Here is a 14,623-nt window from a genome sequence, read left to right as displayed (position 1 = left end):
GTGAAAATTACCGAACAGTCAGTTTAATAAGCCACAGCTGCAAAATACTAACACGTATTCTTTACAGACGAATGGAAAAACTAGTAGAAGCCTACCTCGGGGAAGATCAGTCTGGATTCCGTAGAAATACTGGAACACGTGAGGCAATACTGACCTTACGACTTATCTTAGAAGAAAGATTAAGGAAAGGCAAACCTACGTTTCTAGTATTTGTAGACTTAGAGAAAGCTTTTGACAATGTTGACTGGAATACTCTCTTTCAAATTCTAAAGGTGGCAGGGGTAAAATATAGGGAGCGAAAGGCTATTTACAATTTGTACAGAAACCAGATGGCAGTTATAAGAGTCGAGGGACATGAAAGGGAAGCAGTTGTTGGGACGGGAGTAAGTCAGGGTTGTAGCCTCTCCCCGATGTTATTCAATCTGTATATTGAGCAAGCAGTAAAGGAAACAAAAGAAAAATTCGGAGTAGGTATTAAAATCCATGGAGAAGAAATAAAAACTTTGAGATTCGCCGATGACATTGTAATTCTGTCAGAGACAGCAAAGGACTTGGAAGAGCAGTTGAATGGAATGGAGAGTGTCTTGAAAGGAAGATATAAGATGAACATCAACAAAAGCAAAACGAGGATAATGGAATGTAGTCGAATTAAGTCGGGTGATGCTGAGGGAATTAGATTAGGAAATGAGACACTTAAAGTAGTAAAGGAGTTTTGCTATTTGGGGAGCAAAATAACTGATGATGGTCGAAGTAGAGAGGATATAAAATGTAGACTGCCAATGGCAAGGAAAGCGTTTCTGAAGAAGAGAAATTTGCTAACATCGAGTATAGATTTAAGTGTCAGGAAGTCATTTCTGAAAGTATTTGTATGGAGTGTAGCCATGTATGGAAGTGAAACATGGACGGTAAACAGTTTGGACAAGAAGAGAATAGAAGCTTTCGAAATGTGGTGCTACAGAAGAATGCTGAAGATTATATGGGTAGATCACATAACTAATGAGGAAGTATTGAATAGGATTGGGGAGAAGAGAAGTTTGTGGCACAACTTGACCAGAAGAAGGGATCGGCTGGTAGGACATGTTCTGAGGCATCAAGGGATCACCAATTTAGTATTGGAGGGCAGCGTGGAGGGTAAAAATCGTAGGGGGAGACCAAGAGATGAATACACTAAGCAGATTCAGAAGGATGTAGGTTGCAGTAGGTACTGGGAGATGAAGAAGCTTGCACAGGATAGAGTAGCATGGAGAGCTGCATCAAACCAGTCTCAGGACTGAAGACCACAACAACAACAACAAGGGGACGTTTCGGTGTCTCCTCATTATCCTCTACTTGGAACTGATTACCGCGATAAATGAAAAGAGACAAGCCGAAAGGCTCGCTGCCTTTCATCGCAATAGAAAAAAGTGTGTGTTTTCGTGGGGGAGGGAGGGTGGGTAAAGTCGTGGAGGAGGACCAAGGCTTGAACACTGTAAGAAGGTTCAAATGGAGTAGGTTGCAGTAGTTATGAAGAGATGGAGGGGATTGCACAGATTGGACTAGTGGAGAGAGCTGCATCACTTTCTAAGCGACTTCAGTTATGGAGGTGGAAGCTTGTTGTATGATTTGGGAGAGAGCCTACTCTTTTTTACAAATCATGGGAATACAATAATGGGTTTGTACATTCAAACAAGTGCGCAATATGCATTAATTCTGATGTGGATATGATTTTTTGCATTTTGAAACTCAATTAAGAAAAGCATAATGCCACCATATCGATGCGTGGCACGTGTCTGATGGGGTCGCTAGTGCGTAGTGTAATGGAAAGGCACATCAGAGTGGGCGATTCCGATTCCGTTCGGTGGTGTCTGTCTTAACAGTTACTGTCATACCTAAATATTCTGACAACACAGAAGAGGGCATTATCATTATCCTACCAAACTCCCGCTCAATGATGAACCATGCAGTCAATAGCACTCACAATTACTTCGTGTATCATAGAATAAGACACGAGTCAGAATTATTTCTTAGTGCTTAGTAGACCGCGATTGTGTGGGTCAGAGTGTACGACGGCGTAAGAGGGAATGAATTTGTGTACATCGCAATGCAAAAAAGGAATAATACTAGACTTCACACTTATACCCACATCAGTATGCGAAAAGACAACTAATTGTAACCAGTTGGGGCAACAAACTGCATCCTTCCTACCAACGTGTAGACGACACCACACTCAAATAGCCCCTAATATTCAATTGAGAGCGTTGCTTTAACTTCGAATGTATGCCCAGAATTTTCCGTGGTGTTCCGCCTTCATTTTAATCACCACACACTTCGGCAGTACTTTTTTCGGTCACAATGGGCCCAACACACACAACATTGTGATTGCGCCTCGGAGTAGGATAGCAGCCTTATCATCATCAGCATAGTTCAGTGATACCGTTGTTGTTATTGGTCTTCAGTCCGACGAATTTTTAATGTAACTCTCCAAGCTACTCTATCCTACGCAAACTGAATAACTATAGCAACCTACATCCATTTGAACCTACTTACTCATCTCCCTGTACTTTACTGTACTGCACTGATCTCCCTCTACAGTTTTTACCCTCTTTCACTTCTTTCCAATAGTAAACAGTTGATCTTTTGATGTCTCAGAATGCGTCTTATCGGCTGATCCCTCTAAGTCAAGTTATGCCCCAAATTTCTTGGCTCCCCAGTTCTATTCAGTACCTCCTCATTAATTACGGGATCTACCCATCTTATTTTTAGCATCCTTCTGCAGTACCACATTTCGAAAGCCTCAGTTCTCTGCCATACATACACTATGTCATCAAAAGTATAAGGGCAACTGGCCGAAAATGACTTACGAGTTCGTGGCGCCCTCCATCGGTAATGCTGGAATCCAGTATGGTGTTGACCCACCTTTAGCCTTTGTGACAGCTCCCACTCTCCTATGCATACGTTCAGTCAGGTGTTGGAAGGTTTCTTACGGAATAGCTGCCCATTCTTCATGGAGTGCTGCACTGGGGAGAGATATCGATGTCGGTCGGTGAGGCCTGGCACGAAGTAGGCGTTCCAAAACATCCCAGAGATGTTCTATAGGATGTAACCTCCCCACACGAAATATACACTCCTGGAAATTGAAATAAGAACACCGTGAATTCATTGTCCCAGGAAGGGGAAACTTTATTGACACATTCCTGGGGTCAGATACATCACATGATCACACTGCAGAACCACAGGCACATAGACACAGGCAACAGAGCATGCACAATGTCGGCACTAGTACAGTGTATATCCACCTTTCGCAGCAATGCAGGCTGCTATTCTCCCATGGAGACGATCGTAGAGATGCTGGATGTAGTCCTGTGGAATGGCTTGCCATGCCATTTCCACCTGGCGCCTCAGTTGGACCAGCGTTCGTGCTGGACGTGCAGACCGCGTGAGACGACGCTTCATCCAGTCCCAGACATGCTCAATGGGGGACAGATCCGGAGATCTTGCTGGCCAGGGTAGTTGACTTACACCTTTTAGAGCACGTTGGGTGGCACGGGATACATGCGGACGTGCATTGTCCTGTTGGAACAGCAAGTTCCCTTGCCGGTCTAGGAATGGTAGAACGATGGGTTCGATGACGGTTTGGATGTACCGTGCACTATTCAGTGTCCCCTCGACGATCACCAGTGGTGTACGGCCAGTGTAGGAGATCGCTCCCCACACCATGATGCCGGGTGTTGGCCCTGTGTGCCTCGGTCGTATGCAGTCCTGATTGTGGCGCTCACCTGCACGGCGCCAAACACGCATACGACCATCATTGGCACCAAGGCAGAAGCGACTCTCATCGCTGAAGACGACACGTCTCCATTCGTCCCTCCATTCACGCCTGTCGCGACACCACTGGAGGCGGGCTGCACGATGTTGGGGCGTGAGCGGAAGACGGCCTAACGGTGTGCGGGACCGTAGCCCAGCTTCATGGAGACGGTTGCGAATGGTCCTCGCCGATACCCCAGGAGCAACAGTGTCCCTAATTTGCTGGGAAGTGGCGGTGCGGTCCCCTACGGTGCTGCGTAGGATCCTACGGTCTTGGCGTGCATCCGTGCGTCGCTGCGGTCCGGTCCCAGGTCGACGGGCACGTGCACCTTCCGCCGACCACTGGCGACAACATCGATGTACTGTGGAGACCTCACGCCCCACGTGTTGAGCAATTCGGCGGTACGTCCACCCGGCCTCCCGCATGCCCACTATACGCCCTCACTCAAAGTCCGTCAACTGCACATACGGTTCACGTCCACGCTGTCGCGGCATGCTACCAGTGTTAAAGACTGCGATGGAGCTCCGTATGCCACGGCAAACTGGCTGACACTGACGGCGGCGGTGCACAAATGCTGCGCAGCTAGCGCCATTCGACGGCCAACACCGCGGTTCCTGGTGTGTCCGCTGTGCCGTGCGTGTGATCATTGTACAGCCCTCTCGCAGTGTCCGGAGCAAGTATGGTGGGTCTGACACACCGGTGTCAATGTGTTCTTTTTTCCATTTCCAGGAGTGTATATTTATATTATGAACCATGAGCCAAGTGTAACCTCCGCACAAAAATAATAACTAAATGAATTTTTAAAGCATTGTAATCTCTGAACAAAACTAATTTTAATGTAACCTCTGAACAAAATTGGCTCCCATTTATAATCTCTGTGCAGAATTGCATTCACATTTAATGTAACCACAAAATTCAATTCCTAAACCCGGAAATAATAAAAAAAATTCAGTAACCTGGTAAATGTTATGACGACAGCAGCGCTGCGCCTCGGCCCTGTATTCTGAATAAAAAAAGGAAAAATTCTTACCTCAATAAAAACTGCGAATATATCTGCTCTTATGTAGAAATTTTTCGGCACAGCTTCGTGCAATGCTGGCGTATATTTTTTTCTGATTCTTGGAAGGAATGATCGTACATTGGAAATATTCTTTAAATTGAAATGAATTCTTTTCTTAAAAGAATTACTTTATATTATAAAAATTATTATTGGGGGCATTTTTTTAAAAGAAATTTATGACAGTTAACATACATTACTAGATATGCGCAACGCTGCTTCTTTACCTTCTACAATAATACTCATCGTCCAAAGTCCCGACCAGAGCAGACTGCCGACGCGCGCAGGCACGCGCCGACTACTGTCGACTTCTGCAGACTAATGAAGACTACTCAAGACTACTGCTTACTAGCACGGACTGAAGACTAATGCCGACAGACGCCGACTAGCGACAAGCAACAACTAACTATATACTACTCTCTGGTCAGAGACTCTGCCATGCCTCGCCCATCGCCGGCAACACATACGTCTTACAAGGATCCAGGTCAGGACTCTGTGCAGGCCAGTCCATTACTAGGATGTTATTGTAGTGTAACCACTTCGCCACAGGCCGAGCATTATGAACAGGTGCTCGATCGTGTTGAAAGATGCAATCGACATCCCCGAATTGCTCTTCAACAGTGGGAAGCAAGAGGGAGCTTAAAAGATCAATGTAGGCCTGTGCTGTGATAGTGCCACGCAAAAAACAAGGGTGCAAGCCCTCTCCATAAAAACACGACCGCACCATAACACCACCGAGTTTTACTTTTGGCACTACGCACTCTGGCAAATGACGTTCACGGGTATTCGCCACACCCACACCTTACCATCGGATCGTCACATTGTATACCGTGATTCGTCACTCGACACAACGTTTTTCCACTGTTCAATCGGCCAATATTTACGCTCCTTACACCGACCGAGGCGTCGTTTGGCATTTACCGGCGTGTTGTGTGGCTTATGAGCATCCGCTCGACCGTGAAATCCAAGCTTTTTCACCTCCCGCCGTACTCTCATAGTACTTGCAGTGGATCCTGATGCAGTTCGGAATTCCTGTGTGATGTTCTGGATAGATGTCTGTCTATTACACATTACGAGCCTCTGCAACTGTCGGCTGTCCCTGTCAGTCAACAGACGAGATCGGCCCGCACGTTTTTGTGCTGTACGTGTCCCTTACGTTTCCACTTCACTATCACATCGTAAATAGTGAACTTAGGGATGTTTAGGATTGAGGAAATCTCGTGTACAGATGATGACACAAGTGACACTCAATCACCTGACCACGTTCGAAGTCCGTGAGTTCCGCGGAGCGCCCCTTTCTGCACTCTCACGATGTGTAATGACTACTGAGGTTGCTGATACAGAGTACCTGGCAGTAGGTGGCAGCACAATGTACCTAATATGAAAAACGTGTGTTTCTGGGGGTGTCCGGATACTTTTGATCAAATAGTGTAGCTGCACTCCAGGGAAATATCTTCAAAAAAGACTTCCTAACATTTAAATCTAAATTCGATACTAATTTCTCTTCCGCAGAAACACTTTTCTTGCGATTGACTACATTTTATATCCTCTCTACTTCGGCCATCAACAGTTATTTTGCGGACCAAATAGCAAAACTCGTCTACTATTTTTAGTGTTTCGTTTCATAATCTAATTCCTTCAGGTTCAGCTGTTTTAATTACATTCCGTTATCCTTATTTCGCTTTTCTTGATGTTCATTTTATATCCTCCTTTCAAGACGCTGTCCATTCCGTTTAACTGCTCGTGCGAGTCCTTTGCTGTCTCTGACAGAATTACAATGTTATCGACAAATCTCACAGTTTTTATTTCTTCTCCTAGATTCTTAATTACATCTCCTAGTTTTTCTGTGGTTTCTTTTACTGGTAACTCAATATGCATATTGAGTAACGTCGATGCTAGGGTACAATCCTCTGTCATTCCGTTCTCAACCACTGATTCCCTTTGCTGCCCCTCGACTGCTTTATAGCTGCCGTCTGGTTCGTGTACAATTTGCAAATAGCCTTCGCTCCCTGTATTTTAGCCCCACTATCTTCATAATTTCGTAGAGATTATTCCAGTCATCAGTGTCAAAAACTTTCTCTAAGTCTACAAATATACTGACGTCGTTTTGCCTTTCCTTAACCTGTCTTCTAACAGAAGTCGTACGGTCAGTATTGCCTCACGTGTTCGTACAATTCTCCGGAATTCAAACTGATCTTCCTCGAGGCTGCTTCTGCCAATTTTTCCAGTCTTCTACAAAGAATGAGCGTTATTATTTCACAACCATGATTTACTATACTGATAATGTCATCTGCTCCAGGGGCCTCGTTCCGACTTAGGTCTTTCAGTCCTCTTTCAAACTCTTCTCGCAGTATCAAATCTCTCATCTCATCTTCATCTACGTCCTGTCCCCAATCTTTTAACATTGCCTTCAAGTTCATCTCCCTTGTACAGGTCCTCTGCATACACCTTCCACCTTTCAGCTTTCCCTTCTTTGCTTAGTACCTGTTTTATAGCTGCCGTCTGGTTCGTGTCCAATTTGCAAATAGCCTTCGCTCCCTGTATTTTAGCCCCACTATCTTCATAATTTCATAGAGATTATTCCAGTCATATACAGAAGTAACTTTACAGAACTGGAAGAAAAAATGTCACGCTATGGGAATACCAATAAATGATAGAACAATATACTCGTTACAATTTGCAGATGACCAACTGATTATAGCCCAAGACTATGAGGACATAGAGTATATGACCAGAAAATTGATTCAAGAATATAAAAAATCAGGTCTAAATGTAAACATGAATAAAACGAAGTACATGGTAATTGGTGGAGTGAATGGAGACTTAATATTAGAAGAAGGGATGGGAACAATAACAGCTACTGAGGAATATAAATATTTAGGTGTGAAAATTACAAATGATGGGAAACAGGACAAAGAAATTAGATCAAGAATAAATTCTGGAAAGACGACAATCTCTTTATTGAATGGAATTCTCTGGGACAAACACATAACAACTGATAACAAAATAAGGATTTTTAAAACAATAGTTAGGAGCATTATTACGTATGGTTCAGAAGTGTGGACAACAAAACGGCAACTGAAATCAAAATTATTAGCCACAGAAATGGATTTCTGGAGACGTTCAGCAAGAATATCAAGACGAGAAAGAATAAGAAATGAAGTAATCAGAGACAAGATGAAATGTAAAAAGTCAATTATTGATTTCATCGAGCACAAACAACTTAAATGGTATGGACACATCAGACGAATGGAACAGGAAAGGCTACCAAAATGCATAATCGACTGGGTACCAATTGGAAGAAGAAAAAGGGGACGACCACCTGATACATGGAAACAGGGAGTTCAGTCAGCAATGAGGAAGAACAACATTCCTGAAGATTTATGGTCAAATAGAGAAGAGTGGAGAACAATAATTAGTGACTTACTGTAATCTAGAATAGGTGCTGGAAAAATGTACTCACATTGTAAATCCAGAATAATAAATAATAACCTGTTTTCCATCTGAGCTCTTGGTATCCGTACAGCTGCTTCTCTTTTCTCTAAAGGCCTCTTTAATTTTCCTGTAGCCGATATTTATCTTTCCCTTGTGAAATACAGGTATGCTTCTAAATCCGTACATTTGTCCTCTGTCTATCACTGCTTGCCCGCACAGTTAGCCGTGCCGTCTAACGCACGGCTTTCCGGGCGGGAAGGAGCGCCTGGTCCCCGGCACGAATTCGCCCGGCGGACTTGTGTCGAGGTCCGGTGAGCCGGCCAGTCTGTGGTTGGTTTTTAGGCGGTTTTACATCTTCCACGGCGAATGCGGACTGGTTCCCCTTATTCCGCCTCAGCTACACTATGTTGGTGATTGCTGCGCAAACAAGTTCTCCACGTACGCGTACACCACCATTGCCGACCATAGTGGCCGAGCAGTTCTAGGCGCTACAATCTGGAACCGCGCGACCGCTACGGTCGCAGGTTCGAATCCTGCCTCGGGCATTGATGTGTGTGATGTCCTTAGGTTAGTTAGGTTTAAGTAGTTTTAAGTTCCAGGGGACTGATGACCTCAGACGTTAAGTCCCATAGTGCTCAGAGCCATTTGCCACACCACCATTACTCTACCACGTATACATATGGGGTTACACTCGTCTGGTGTGAGACGTTCCCTGGGAGGGGAGGGGGGGGGGGGTCCGCCTGGGCCCGAACCGTACAAAAACCCTGGGTTCGGTGTGGAGCGGCGGAGGGGTGAAGTGGACTGCGGTAGTCGTGGGGTTGTGGACCAGTGCGTCTGCGGCGGGGACGGAGTCTCTCCGTCGTTTCTAGGCCCCCGGTTTAACAGACAATTCAGTGCATATATACAATTCCTGCTTAGCCATTTTGGACTTGCTGTCAATCTCAGTTTTAGACGTGTCTGTTCCCTTTCGCCTGCTTAATTTGCTGCAATTTTATATCAAGAATTATAAATTTACAAAAGTGTTTAGCCACATTCCAAGATAATAAACTCACTGCAAAAGGTCGTATTTCGGAGCTTATTATGGCGTATAGATCCGTGAGTTCTTCTGAGAAATTTCATTTCAATCCAGATTTTGCCTCTTTCTTTGGCTTTTGTTATCCAAACTATCCTACCATACAAAATTATGGGCATCGCCATAACTTTATAATGCATGATCTGTGTTACGTGTCAAGAAACGGAGAATGAGCCACGAAAGCCAGGCGCATAAATAGTTGTTGGAGGAATGTGGTCTCCCTAGCCAGAGCGACAATTAAGAAGAAGAAGAAGAAATTGTGTTTCTCTTTTTACAGTTGTCGTAAATGTCTTGATAATGCCACCTACTATTAAGTAACAGACTAGAGTTTATAGCATGTACGTGAATAACTTTCAAACGGAGTGGCAGCTGGTGACATTGCAGATAATGATATATCCGGGGGATAAGAATGTTAAACTCGGCGTCTTTGCACGAAAGTACTCACTACGTATTGGCTTGCTTTTATGGTCCCACTTTCTATCACACAACGCTCGTCTGTAACGAACATCCATAAGCTCTATAACAAATGCATACACATCAAAGCCATCTACACTCCTGGAAATGGAAAAAAGAACACATTGACACCGGTGTGTCAGACCCACCATACTTGCTCCGGACACTGCGAGAGGGCTGTACAAGCAATGATCACACGCACGGCACAGCGGACACACCAGGAACCGCGGTGTTGGCCGTCGAATGGCGCTAGCTGCGCAGCATTTGTGCACCGCCGCCGTCAGTGTCAGCCAGTTTGCCGTGGCATACGGAGCTCCATCGCAGTCTTTAACACTGGTAGCATGCCGCGACAGCGTGGACGTGAACCGTATGTGCAGTTGACGGACTTTGAGCGAGGGCGTATAGTGGGCATGCGGGAGGCCGGGTGGACGTACCGCCGAATTGCTCAACACGTGGGGCGTGAGGTCTCCACAGTACATCGATGTTGTCGCCAGTGGTCGGCGGAAGGTGCACGTGCCCGTCGACCTGGGACCGGACCGCAGCGACGCACGGATGCACGCCAAGACCGTAGGATCCTACGCAGTGCCGTAGGGGACCGCACCGCCACTTCCCAGCAAATTAGGGACACTGTTGCTCCTGGGGTATCGGCGAGGACCATTCGCAACCGTCTCCATGAAGCTGGGCTACGGTCCCGCACACCGTTAGGCCGTCTTCAGCTCACGCCCCAACATCGTGCAGCCCGCCTCCAGCGGTGTCGCGACAGGCGTGAATGGAGGGACGAATGGAGACGTGTCGTCTTCAGCGATGAGAGTCGCTTCTGCCTTGGTGCCAATGATGGTCGTATGCGTGTTTGGCGCCGTGCAGGTGAGCGCCACAATCAGGACTGCATACGACCGAGGCACACAGGGCCAACACCCGGTATCATGGTGTGGGGAGCGATCTCCTACACTGGCCGTACACCACTGGTGATCGTCGAGGGGACACTGAATAGTGCACGGTACATCCAAACCGTCATCGAACCCATCGTTCTACCATTCCTAGACCGGCAAGGGAACTTGCTGTTCCAACAGGACAATGCACGTCCGCATGTATCCCGTGCCACCCAACGTGCTCTAGAAGGTGTAAGTCAACTACCCTGGCCAGCAAGATCTCCGGATCTGTCCCCCATTGAGCATGTTTGGGACTGGATGAAGCGTCGTCTCACGCGGTCTGCACGTCCAGCACGAACGCTGGTCCAACTGAGGCGCCAGGTGGAAACGGCATGGCAAGCCGTTCCACAGGACTACATCCAGCATCTCTACGATCGTCTCCATGGGAGAATAGCAGCCTGCATTGCTGCGAAAGGTGGATATACACTGTACTAGTGCCGACATTGTGCATGCTCTGTTGCCTGTGTCTATGTGCCTGTGGTTCTGTCAGTGTGATCATGTGATGTATCTGACCCCAGGAATGTGTCAATAAAGTTTCCCCTTCCTGGGACAATGAATTCACGGTGTTCTTATTTCAATTTCCAGGAGTGTATATCACGTAGATACATACGTATCTGCATTAAGTAATTAAGTATGCACCACGAAAACACGAAAATAATTGTAACAAATCAATGACCATTGACTTAGCAAGAATAGTTGGATCTGGTGCTATTTTGCAGTCTTTTTTAAGCCCAAATTCCCAAATTCTGCATCTATGGCATGCGCTGAATATAACGTTGAAAAATGGTATATTGATTATTATTTACACTCTACCAATAAAAACAAAAATGTCCGATGAAGTACCTTTTATCGTTCAGTTAAGTGTGTGCTGCAGCCGCAGATTTGAAAGTAGTTCAAATATATCGAGTCTAAGAAAAATACAAGTCCAGACTTTCAGGAGATGTTCCTCGCATACACGCCGAGGTGACAAAAGTCATGGGATACCTCCTAATATGGTGTCGGACCTCCTTCCGCCCAGCGAAGTGCAGCAACTCGACGTAGCGTGGACTCAACAAGTCGCTGGAAGACCCCTGCCGAAATTTTTAATTATAGTTATGTACAAGTTATATTGTTGAATTTTGTGAATTTAGTAAGGTAAGGAGTAGGAAATTCTGTTGTGTTATTAATTAAAATCACAGTAGAATTTCCTATTCCTTACCTTATTCACCCTACCAACTTCAACAATATAATGTTTAGTACATTAATATTTTGCATTTTAGCAAAGCACTTTGTTTAATGTTGTCCATTGAATAAAAGTGTTATTTACAATGTGAAACATGCTTGTTGCACAACGTCAGTTACTAGTGCTCTTTAGATAATTCTCGACCAATGGCACGACGTTGCAAGTTGTGGCACCATAACCGTATAACCTGTAATAATGTAAGATTATGTATTTTAATTATGGTGCCGGCTGGAGTGGCCGTGCGGTTCTAGGCGCTACAGTCTGGAGCCGAGCGACCGCTACGGTCGCAGGTTCGAATCCTGCCTCGGGCATGGATGTGTGTGACGTCCTTAGGTTAGTTAGCTTTAATTAGTTCTAAGTTCTAGGCGACTGATCACCTCAGATGTTAAGTCGCATAGTGCTCAGAGCCATTTGAACCATTTTTTTAATTATTGTGTATAGTACTGTCCATTGCCTAAAGTTTAGTTTAGAATGCTAAAAAACTGTTTGTTGCGCAACATAAATGAAGAGTGTTTTGTTTCACAGTACCTCATCCAATGATGATGATGATGATGACTGGTTTGTGGAGCACTCAACTGCGCGGTTAAAAGCGCCCGTACAAATTCCCAATTTTTGCTCAGTCCAAACTCGCCACTTTCATGAATGATGATGAAATGATGTGGACAACACAAACACCCAGTCATCTCGAGGCAAGTGAAAATCCCTAACCCCGCCGGAAATCGAACCCGGGACGCAGTGCTCGGGAAGCGAGAACGCGACCGCGAGACCACGAGTTGCGGACTCGTCATCGAATGTCAAGACATTAAAAAATTTAGCATTACTACCATTTTACCTGGAAAACTGTATAGTTTAATTATTATCGTGTTCAACATTGTCCATTGTTTAAAGTGTAATTTCTATGTTAAGAAACAAGTTTTGTGAACAACACTCTATGCAAGTGCTTGTATCTTTGCCTGAAATATTTCGTTACCTAAGAACTAACAGAGGGTAGTCAGTTGTTCCTGAAAATGGCGTAGTAAGTCGCAAAATGATTTGCTAAAAACAAAAATCAATAGAGCAAAAGCACTGTACCTGTTATTCAACCTTAAATATGGAATTTTTCTACCAAGAAGTTACAGAAGAATACATAAATAAGAAAAAGATTAACTTGTTAATATCGAGTATAAACTTACATGAAGCTGTTTGTCTGGAGTGTAGCACTGTAGCATTGCACAGAAGTGAAACGTGGCCGATAAACAGTCCAGTTAGTAAAGAGCACAGGAGCTTTTGAAATACGGTGCTGTAGGAGAATGCTGAAGGCTAGATCGATATATCTGGGAACTAATGAGTAGGTACTGAACTGAACTGTGAAGAAAAGATGTTTATGGCACAACTTGACTAAAAGAAGGTATCGTTTGATAGAACACACATGTGTACTTGTTACTCAACCTCAAAATAACCTTTTTCGGAAATACTATTCTTGCTGTTGCTAGTCCGCATTGAGTATCCTCTCTACTTCTGCCATCGTCAGTTACTGTACTGTCCAAATAGCAGAACTTGTCTACTACTCCTAGTGTCTCATTTCGCAAAACAATTCCCTCAACCTCACCTGATTTAATTCCATTACTCTTGTTTCGCTTTTGTTGATGTGCATCTGATAATCTTTCTTCAAGATATTATTCATTCCCCTGAACTGGTCTTCGAAGTCTTTTATCGTTGCTCATCGAGTTTCGACGTCATCGGAAAACCTGAAAGTTGTAATTCCTTGTCCCTGAACGTAAGTTTCCTTTCCAAATTTCTCCTTGGTTTCCTTCAATGATTGCTCAGTGCGCTGACTGAATTACATCCTACCTACACAGGAGAAGAAAATGTGTCATATTAAAGTGGGTCGGTAAATGCTTTATTTCCATGTTAGAACTCAGTTTCTACAACTATTCGTCGTACTTTAATCATGGGAAGCAAGCAGGAACAGTCTTTTTCTTCCATAATACTCTGCGAACTGTCGATGAAAGTCAAGCATTTGACATGATGCCCCAATGTAGCGGACGTACGAATATGTGGAATAGGTTCCCAGATATGTGAGGGGTTCGAAGACTTATTCAGTAATAGAACCCAATATGTTGTCTTCGACGGTAAGTGTTGATCAGAGACAAGAGTATTGTAACGAGTGCCCCATGGGAGTGTGATACGACCGCAATTACTCCCTACATATACAACAGATTTGGCGAACGGGGTAGGCAGCAATGTTGTTGTGCACGGGAAGGTGTCGAACTTGAGTGATTGTATGATGATGCTAGATAACATAGACAAAATTTCTGGTTGGTGTAATGGATGGCAGGAGGCTCTAAATGTAGAAACATGTAAGTTCATGCCGATGGATAGGAAAAACAAACACTTTAATTTCGGATAGAGCATTAACAGTGTCCTCCTTGACGCAATCACGTCGTGTAAATATCTGGGGCAACTTAGCAAAGCGATATGAAATGGAACGAACGTGTGAGGATTGTGGCAGGGAGGGTGAATGGTCGACTTCGGTTTATTGGGACAATTTTGGGAAAGTGTGGTTCATCTGCAAAGAAAACCACAATAGGACACTGGTTGGTTGGTTGGTTGGTTTGGGGAAGGAGACCAGACAGCGTGGTCATCGGTCTCATCGGATTAGGGAAGGAAGTCGGCCGTGCCCTTTCAGAGG

This window comes from Schistocerca cancellata, chromosome 3 (genome assembly GCF_023864275.1).
Source record: "Schistocerca cancellata isolate TAMUIC-IGC-003103 chromosome 3, iqSchCanc2.1, whole genome shotgun sequence".
Lineage (NCBI taxonomy): Eukaryota > Metazoa > Arthropoda > Insecta > Orthoptera > Acrididae > Schistocerca > Schistocerca cancellata.
The sequence above is the reverse complement of the archived record's forward strand: the minus strand, read 5'-3'. Positions refer to the sequence as shown.